At 36.2% G+C, this 10,473-nt stretch overlaps 1 pseudogene; it reads left to right on the top strand.

Moving 5' to 3' along the window:
- The first annotated feature begins 327 nt into the window (after positions 1 to 327).
- Positions 328 to 2,624, top strand: LOC105171276 (trimethyltridecatetraene synthase-like; annotated as a pseudogene).
- Positions 2,625 to 10,473: the final 7,849 nt, after the last annotated feature.

Below are 10,473 nucleotides of genomic sequence, written 5' to 3'. Positions count from 1 at the left end.
TGGTTATTTTATGTTCAAATATTTTATCTCATTTTTAATAAGAAAATGACTTGTGCTTATACTAGAAAGAAAATTATTATTACCTGTATTATTATTGATTATGGCTAAAAGTTATGATAAATAATTACTATTAATTACGATTAAATAAATTGATGCAAAAAAATAATTAATTACTAATATTATGCAAAACAATTGATGGTTATCAACTTACATGAATCACGTGACTTGTGGTGCATTTGTCTGCACATCCTAAGCTAACTTCAACTATAAATACACTTACTCTCCAAATAAATTCTCCACCACCACCACCTCTTCTACATCATTTGCATGCCTCTAATGGCGATCTCCTCCTTGGCATTCGCATGCTTGGCTCTAGTAGCCTTTCTCTACAAAGCAGTATTCTACAGACAGCAACCGAAACGAAACCTTCCACCGGGTCCGAAGCCATGGCCGATAATTGGCAACCCAAACCTGGTTGGTTCGATTCCACACCAATCCCTTCACTTTCTGTCGGAAAAATATGGTGAAATCATGCAACTAAAGTTTAGCACGCTACCAGTTGTCGTTGCATCCTCGCCTGAGATTACCAAACAGTTCTTAAGGGTACACGATGCGGCCTTTGCCTCCAGATCTGCACTGTCTGCTAGTAAATACACTAGCTAGAATTACTCGGACATGACTTGGGCTCCTTACGGCCCGTGTTGGCGACAGACACGCAAAATTTACTCGATGGAGGTGTTCAATGCTAACAAACTTGAATCTTTTGAGCATATTCGTGTTGAGGAGGGGCGTAATTTCCTATCTCGTCTACATTCCCTCTCAGGGAAGCCGGTCGTACTTAGAGATCATCTGTCTCGTTTTTCTATATCAAGTATAAGCAGGATGGTATTTAGCAACAAATACTTCAATACTGAATCTAAAGATGAGAAAGCCATTATGAAGGTGGAGGACTTGCGAGGGATGTTAGACGAATGGCTCTTTCTCGGGGGTGTTTTCAATATCGGGGACTGGACGCCGTGGCTGAGTTGTCTTGATCTGCAGGGATATGTTAAGAGAATGAAGGCCTTGGCCAAGAAATTGGATAGGTTCTACAGCTATGTGCTTGATGATCACTTAACTAGAAAGGCTGCACGAGCAGACTTCATACCAGGAGATGTGTTGGACTCATTGTTGCAGCTGGCTGAGGATTCTGATCTTGAAATTAAACTCACGAGGGATCATGTCAAGGCATTAGCACAGGTACCAATTTCGGGGAAAATAACATTTTTCGTTTCAGTCCCTTTCCTTTCAATGGGAGTCTCGAAAATAATCACCTAATATGCAGAAAGTCTCAATTTCACTCCTCGTACCAACTTTTTTTAGAAAATTGACAGAAAACATCAGGTGCAAGTCACGTGGTCATTGTCTTTTAAGCCATAAAATGGCCACGTGACTTCACTAGAAAAAATATGACTTTTAGTTATAGTTAAAATATATAGCTAAAAAAAATCGTGAAAAATACAAATCAATCATAATTTTACAATTTTCATTAGCCCAAAACCATGATAAATGTTTTGGCTATGGCTAAAAATCATGGCGAATATATTGATTAATCAAAATAAAAATTTAAGTTTTTGCTTCGTTTTTGTTTAACCGTGGTTAATAGTATTGACTACCACGATTTTTAGGCCGTGGTTATTTATAATGTATCAAAAACTTAGTATTTTTTTAGTGCTTGCACCTAATCTTTTCGATCAGTTTTCTAATGAAAGTTGTCGGGGGATCTCAAAGTCAGAATTTTTAAAAGTTATCGGACTATTTTCAAAAATTCCATAAATAATGAGATTAAAAGTGTACAAATCCTAAACGATGGGACGAAAAATGCAATCGCTCCAACCAATTTCTCATTTGGAGGCTCAGTTTCTTGGATGCTTTCTTGAAAATACATTTTGCACATATTATCACCGGAATCCCTTGTAAGACAGCAGGGGTTGATTGCCTATATGAACTTATTTCTCTCATACAATACCTACAGAACCTATTGGTTGGAGGAACAGATACCACAGCGACTACAGTCGAATGGTTTATCCATGAAATTTTTAGACACCCACAGACAATTGAAAAGGCCAAAGAAGAGCTTGACAGGGTAATCGGAAGAGACAGATGGGTAGAAGAGACAGACCATTCTCAACTACCTTACATTGATGCTATTATAATGGAGTCGATGCGATTACATCCACTTGCTACATTTTTAGCCCCCCATTATGCAATGCAGGACTGTAAAGTTGCAGGCTACGACATTGCTAAGGGAACAGCTCTTCTCATCAACACATGGAGCTTAGGGAGGGACCCCAACTCATGGGATTCGCCTCTCGAATTCTTGCTAGAGAGGTTTCTGAACAAAGACATCGATATTATGGGAAGTAATTTTTCCATGTTGCCATTTGGATCGGGCCGGAGGAGATGCCCTGGATACGCTCTGGGGCTTAAGGTTGTCCGAACTACGTTGGCTAATTTGCTGCATGGGTTTGAGTTGAAATTGGTTGGGAACATGAAGCCTGGAGGAAGTGTATGGTCTCACTACACATCCTAAAGAGCCTCTGTCCATCATCATGGAACCTACACTTCCAGACCATCATTACTAAATGCATTTTCAATTTGAGTAATAAATGTGGTCGAGATGTGAGGAGAACTATGTTAAAGAATTCAAATACTATTGACCACTGATCATGTAATAATTGTATTATCTTCAATAAAAAAGTACTTCAAAAACATATCTTTAGTTTGAAAGATTACGTATTCCTTATTTTAATATTCGTACAATAATTAACTCAATTCGTTAGTATTTATTAAATTTTTTTATAATAAACTAACCAAAATATTATTAAGATTATATGAAACCTTACGTTGCTCATTCTAAACTACCTTTACTTATATGATATATAGTAAATATTATTAAGATTATATGAAACCTTACGTTGCTCATTCTAAACTACCTTTACTTATATGATATATAGTTTTTACGGGGCATCTAAAATTTGGAACATTTGTGATTGAAGTGATTGCCTTAAACTTTTTGACTCTTGCAATTCACAGAAATAGTTGCCTCCAATTTGCTCCAGGCGTTAAAGATTCACAATTTTTCGATAAAGAAAAACAATTTTAGAATGTGAAATTAGATGCACAAACCTACTAAAACACAAAGTACTGATAAATATGATTTTTTATTGTGATTAATTATCATGGTTAAAAATAAAAAATTATGATAGCTACTAACTAATTACAACTATGCACCACCTATTAGTTGTTGCTGAAGCAACCAAGTTTAAAATATTTGCTACAGCTAAAATTCATGGCAAATTTTTTTATCATAAATAAAACAATGACAAAAATTGGTTAAATTGTGGTCAAAATTTAAATTCTCGCGTTGATTTTTTTCTTTTTACCATTCGTGGTAGATAGTGTTAGCTTACTACAGTTACTAAGGGATAGTAATTTATAATATAGGAAATAATTAATTTTTCTGTATTGTGTATGGTAAGAGCTGTTTTGGAAATATCAAATTTGAATGTATATCTATCTATGTTTATATCTATACATACACTACAAAAATGGGTATTATGTGATGGAATTTCGAAGAATTCCAATGATAGTTCGATTTTCGTGACAGAGTTTGGGAGGAAGAGTCCGTAGAGACAAATGGCATCAGAAAATTTTCCCGACAGATGGTGGGTGTCGAGATCATAAAAAATAATTCCTACTACACTTGTGAAAATGGGAGTAGGATCGATCCACAGAGACTGGTTTTAAGTTGATTTCTTTAAGAAAAAGAAAATAATGGGGGGAGATTGATGATAAAAAGAAGTAATTGAAAACTAAATAAACTAGAAAACAATTGAAATTACCTGGTGAAGACACGAGAGAGAGATTTTTCGGTTAAGGCCAGGATCATACTTGATTCTTGTGAGTTGATCATTGATGCATGAATAACACATGAATAAACGAATAAATCAGTTATAGTGTTGGTACGACCTAACACCTTACCTTTCCTTACCTTTTCGTCAGCCAAGGTACGACCATTGACTAGATCCCTATTTAACAGACAACCCTGGGAACGTCCACAAGATTTAATCTATTAACAGCACTAAGAATTAGAAAGGTTTGATTCTAATCAACAAACTCCTACGAGGATAATTCGTAACTAGATCATACGTTTCCCATAACATAATTAATTACTATGACATAATTAATCATGCTACGTTGCTACTAGGCATTAAACTAAATAAACAATTACACGGATTTATAAAGTCCAATTAGCTAAGCAAACCTTTTTGATAATGAACAATTGACCATATCATTCATAAATAAGACGTTTGTAATTAAAGCACAGAGAATAGCATGAATATTCATTTAACAAGTGTAAAGAGAACAGATTAGATCTCACAACATATTACGAATCAAGCAATCACCGTACCTTAACCAGAAAATAAGGAATTTAGCTGGACATATTAATAGAAGAACACACCAAAAAGTGGAATTTCATTAACTCCGGTTATAAATTAAAAGTAAAAGAGAGAGTAAAATAAACAAATAAAAATAAGGTATTCTATTGAATTCCACCAATTAGCGAACAACCTTCAAATGAAGAGACCCCCCTTATTTATAATAAAATTCTCCTACAAATCTAGACGTAGGGGGGGATAAATACATAATTAACTCTAAAAAGGTAAATAAATCACAAATAACATGTTTTAAGGATTTCTTTCCAAATCTAAGCACTTCATTCCTTTTTGTTTTGCGGAAATCACTCTTTTTCCTTCTTCACCCGAGTTGACCACTCCACTGAGCGTGGGCACGCTTAGTCAATCCTGCAGAAATTGCCTTGAAATGTCCTTTTTCCTTTTTGATGCCTTCAATTCCGATTTTAGCTTGATTTTTGCCTTCTTTGTCTCATATCTTCCCTTTTGGCTGAATATGCAATAAAATCACATAATTAGGAATTTTTTGGCTTAAAAAAGAAAATTGAATCGCTATAAAATTGTGACAATTGCAGAGTTATCAAATAGCCCCACACTTAGCTTTTTGCTTGTCCTCATGCAAAATCAAGATGGATTATGCATTCAAAAACTCTCTCCAAATTTCGAGCATACTCAAGGCAATTTGTAATCATGTGCAAAGTAAATGACATAATTTATGACAAAGATAATTCAACATATATCAAACAAGTTTTCGCGTGAAGACCATTACCAAAATCAATCGTGTAAAACTAGTGGACTATTTTTCTCTTCGCTTTCCATTCTCTCAAGTGTATATATGACTCAAGTGTATCTCTACACGCTTACTACGACAATGCTTCAGCATAGGCTTGCGTATACACCATATCTCCACCACTTTGAAATATGCACATATATGGATCAAAAGGTCTTTTAATTTTGGTTGTAATGGGGCTTTGGTTTGGGATAGAATAAAAGGATAATGAGGTTAAATTCCAAAAAACTAATTAGAGCACCAAAAAATTTGAGTGAACAATAATTTGAAGCTCTCAAAGTTTACTCATCTACCTTCAAGATTTTTTTTTTCCGATAATTTCTTGAACTATGCCTTTCTTCTTTCTTTTGGAGAGTTCATAATTTTTTTTTCTCTTTTTTCTCTTCTTTTCCCTTTTTTTTTTGGTGGCAAGAAAATTGCTTCCCCCCCCCCCCTTTTTTTTTGCCACTTGGGTTTTCCCTTTTTTTTTTCTTTTTCTTTTCTCCTCTCCATTTTTTTTTTTTTTTTTGTGATAGGCATATAACAAGAAAATTGATGTCGCCTCCCACAACGTAAAGAAGAACACAATTTTGGAACCCCCACACTCATTTTGAGCTATATCTTTTAAGCATATAAATCACAAAGGTCAATTTCCCATCTTGAGAACTTGTTCTTTTGAATGTAAACACATTGCCCTTGATGCTCTAATAGTTCTTGGAGGGATCAAAATCAAGTTTAAACAAACGACGGGATAGGTTCACATATGATGGGTTATTTCAACAAAATAGGTCAAAAGGCTCAAAGGGGTTCTCTAAAGTTAAAATGTGTTGGGTGTTTAAAGAAAGCCGAAAGTGGTTTCTAATGCCTTTATCATATCCAAATAAATGCACATTTGTGTGGCCTCGATATGGTTCAAGGCAAGTTCTAGGAAGACAAAGCCATAAAAGTGTTATTCTCTCAAGAAAGAATGAAATTTTTTATGGAAATATCAAGCTCAAAATCTCACAAGGTGTGCTTTAATCCACTAATCCAATATCACAAGATTTTAACTCAAGTCATTTTGGTAAAAATAAACTTTCAACTTGTGAATTATCCTCAAGCATAAAGCATGTATTCTTTTTGCACATAACACCATCAAACCAAGAGCCGTCTAAAATTGAAAGGGTTTTATTATACCAAAATTTTTCATAAATTTGCCAAAAAAATTTCACGTCAAAAAAAAAAGCAAAAATCTTCAAATGGCTCAAAAATTTCCACAAGGCTCATTCCTTAAGAATTTTGATCAAGGCAATTCCATCAAAAATCAAGAACAAAAATATTTTTGTTCAAGCAATTTCAACAATCGAGTTCAACGACAAACAGGAGATATTTGATAACTCTGCAATTGTCACAATTTTATATTGATGTAATTTTTCTTTTAAGCCAAAACATTCCTAATCATGTGATTTTATTGCATATTCAGCCAAAAGGTAAGATATGAGATAAATATGGCAAAAATCAAGCTAAAATTAGAATTGAAGGCATCAAAAAGGAAAAAGGATATTACAAGAAAATTTCTGCAGGATTGACTAAGCGTGCCCACGCTCAGTGGAGTGGTCAACTTGGGTGAAGAAGGAAAATGAGTAATTTCCGCAAGAGAAAAAGGAATAAAGTGCTTATATTTGGAAAGGATTCCTTAAAACATGTTATTTTCGATTTATTTACCTTTTTAGAATTAATTATGTATTTATCCCCCGCCCCACCACGTCCAGATTCGTAGGAGACTTTTATTATTAATAGGGGGGTCTCTTTATTTGAAGGGGGTTGGTTGTTCACTAATTGGTGGAATTCAATAGAAACCTTATTTTCATTTGCTTATTTTACTCTCTCTTTTACTTTTAATTTATAACTGGAGTTAATGGAATTCCACTTTTTATTGTGTTCTTTCAGTAAATATCCGGCTAAATTCTTTATTTTCTGGTTAAGATACGGTGATTCGAAATATGTTGTGAGATCTAAACTTCTCTCTCTACACTTGTTAAATGAATATTCATGCTATTCTCTGTGCTTTAATTACAAACGTCTGATTTATGAATAATATGGCCAATTGTTCATTATGAAGAAGGTTTGCTTAGCTAATTGGACTTTATAAATTCGTGTAATTGTTTATTTAGTTCAATGCTTAGTAGCAACGTAGCATGATTAATTATATCATAGTAATTAATTGTGTTATCGGGAATGCATGATCTAGTTTAAACGAATTATCCTCGTAGGAGTTTGTTGATTAGAATCAGGCCTTTCTAATTCTTAATACTGTTAATAGATTAAATCTTGTAGACGTTTCCAGAGTTGTCTATTAATTAGGGATCTAGCCAACGGTCGTACCTTGGCGGACGAAAAGGTAAGAAAATATAAGGTATTAGGTCGTACCAATACTATAACTGATTTATTCATTTATACATGTGTTATTCTTGCATCAATGATCAACTCACAAAAATCAAGCATGATCCTAGCCTTAACCGAAAAATCTCCCTCTCATATCTTCGACAGGTAATTTCAATTGTTTTCTAGTTTATTTAGTTTTCAATACTTCTTTTGATCATCAATCTCCCCCCATTATTTTCTTTTTGTTAAAGAAATCAACTTAAAACCAGTCTCTGTGGATCGACCCTACTCCCAGTTTCACAAGTGTAGTAGAAATTATTTTTGATGATCACAAAAATATTTTTGTTCAAGCAATTTCAACAATCGAGTTCAATGACAACAGGAGCAACAACCATTTTCAACAAGCAACCAACAACACCCAATTTAACAAGCATGCTCAATAACAATACCCCCACACTTAAAATCCACATTGCCCTCAATGTGGACCATGACATGCAACTCCAAGATTAAAAATCAAAATGAGAGAGAGTTTAAGGAAGCGTCCATGAGTGCATGCAGTGAAGAATTCATGGTGTGGGTGGTTGCCTTGGTTGTGGTCTAGCTGTGTTGGTATCCTCTCTTTGCTCTGTTGCTTCCTTGTTGGCTTCTCCTTCCTCATCATTTTCTTCATCCTTATCCTCATCACTTTCTTCATTCTCATCCTCATCCTCATCGTCTCCATCATCGCTTTCTTCTTTCTCGGTGTTTAAGTACTCGTTTGGCTCATTGCTGTGAGGTGGTTTTAAAGTGGAGGGCATATCTCCGATAGGCGATCGTCCTGCATTCACAAACTCAAAAAGACTACCATTTCTAATGACAACGCCCATTCGTGTTAAGGTAGTCATGTCCAATGATTCTGATTTACAAGCAATGTGGAGGTTATGGAGAAAAGGGCGAAAAACACTAAGATTAATTGCAATTAAAGTAATGTATGAACCAAGAATTAAGGCACGATTTCGATTAATAGATGATTGAAATTGCGTAGCCAACCAAAATCCAAGATTAACTTTAATTCCGTGTAACATACACCACAAGAAAAACAATTCAGCTTTAGAGCAAATTCCAGACGTATCTCTACGACCTGAAAAATTGAAAGCTAGGAAACGATGAACAAGCTTCAGCATGGGGCTTTTTAAGTAATGGCTTTTCGATTTACTAGGCTGATAGGCAAGGGGATCAGTAGACAGTTTACGCGTCTTTGATAGGATTAAAATCCTCACAATAATCACATAAAGAATTAACGTATTCGTGAGTGCGTGCGTTTTCAGTGGTTGTAAAACCTAATGCAATATTGAACTCAGTCAAAGACATAGAAAAGTGACACCCCATGAAAGAAAATTTAACTACTCCTGGCATGTCTAACGTGAGTGATGGAGGAGTAGTAAATTCATAGGTGGTGTAAACTTCTCTCGTGAGTTCAACATATGCATGCTCGGTGCAATCAAAGAAATATTTCCAACCAATATTATCACTCAGTAAGGCACTACTGTCAACAGCATGCAAACTACGTAGAGTGTCAGTGTTCAATATTTTGCATGGTAGAATAGTATGAGTGCTGAGTAGTGCGTACCAATCCTTTTCCGTGCGAGTTGTGAATTTGAGGATACCGCTAAGAGCTTCAAATGATGGTGGAAGTGTGTTTACACAGCACATGCTACGGGCACGGGGTCCCGATCTGGAGGATGTTCCTTCTTCTCAACTCCTTTTTTGGCTACTCATTCTCAGTCAACTAAAGAGAAAATGAGGCAAATCAAATAAAATAGAAGAAGAATGAGATGAAAGAGATAGAGAAAATCGTGCACCGATGGCCTCGGAGGTGCGAATAGCAGCAACGATGGAGATGGGTTTCCAGCACGTCACGAAGGAGATGAGAAATAGCAGCAGATCGACGACAGAGAGGGAGAAATCGGGTAGTTTTTTTTTCTGACTATCGGAGAAGAGGGAAGGAACGACGTCAATGGTTGTGTGAGAATACAGTAATGGCGACGGCGAACAGGAATAGTGAGGGAGGAGACAGTGGATTTGGATTTCCTTCGTCGGAGCAGCGGCGAAAGGCGAAAGGCGAAGTCAGGTTTTGCAACGGTGACTGGAGATAGACGACGGTGGCTGAGCTTTGAACGGCGACGCAGCGATAGGGGCGTTGAACGACGGCGAACAGTGGCTTTGGACGAGAAAAGTAGCGATGGCGAAGCTTGTCGGAGTGGCGGGAAAGAGCAACGGTGGTTAGAGGCGAGAAACAGCAGATGGCGGCATTGGGTTGGACGACGCGACGGCGAGCGATTTCGTGAACGGCCTCCTCAGATGGCGATGCGACGGTGGAAGATGAGAAAAACAGCAACGGCAATTGGAGACAGACAGCGGGGGGCTGAGGCAACAGCTGAGTGTTAACGGTGGAGGATTCCGGTGACGTGGAGTTGGTTGTAAGTTGAAAGAAGCTGCTTAGAGAGAGATCTAGGCAGATTTGAAGATGCTGTTGGTGAAAGTGAGAGGAAAAGTGAGAAAATCTTGGTCAAAATTAGTTGAAAGAGTTTAACCTATTTTCCTTTTTTATTTTGATTTTTTTATTTTCTAATTTTTTTTTTCGAAAATATAAATATATATAAAGGAAAGTAGATGAAAGTTGGTGAAGTGAATAACAGCCTAAGAAGTTCGACTAAGCGTGAGCACGCTTAATGCAAACTTCATATCTGTTTTGGTGAAGTGAACCAAATAGATCTGAAAGACCAATTAAGCGTGGGCACGCTTAATGAGATCACCAAATCTGTCTGGTTTGGTCTTGCAAAAAGATTTGGATGCTCCATTAAGCGTGGGACCGCTTTGCAAAACTTGAATAAAAGTACTAAA

This window comes from Sesamum indicum, linkage group LG9, assembly GCF_026168435.1.
Source record: "Sesamum indicum cultivar Baizhima isolate 11 linkage group LG9, ASM2616843v1, whole genome shotgun sequence".
Lineage (NCBI taxonomy): Eukaryota > Viridiplantae > Streptophyta > Magnoliopsida > Lamiales > Pedaliaceae > Sesamum > Sesamum indicum.
This window is presented reverse-complemented; position numbering and strand designations above follow the sequence as displayed.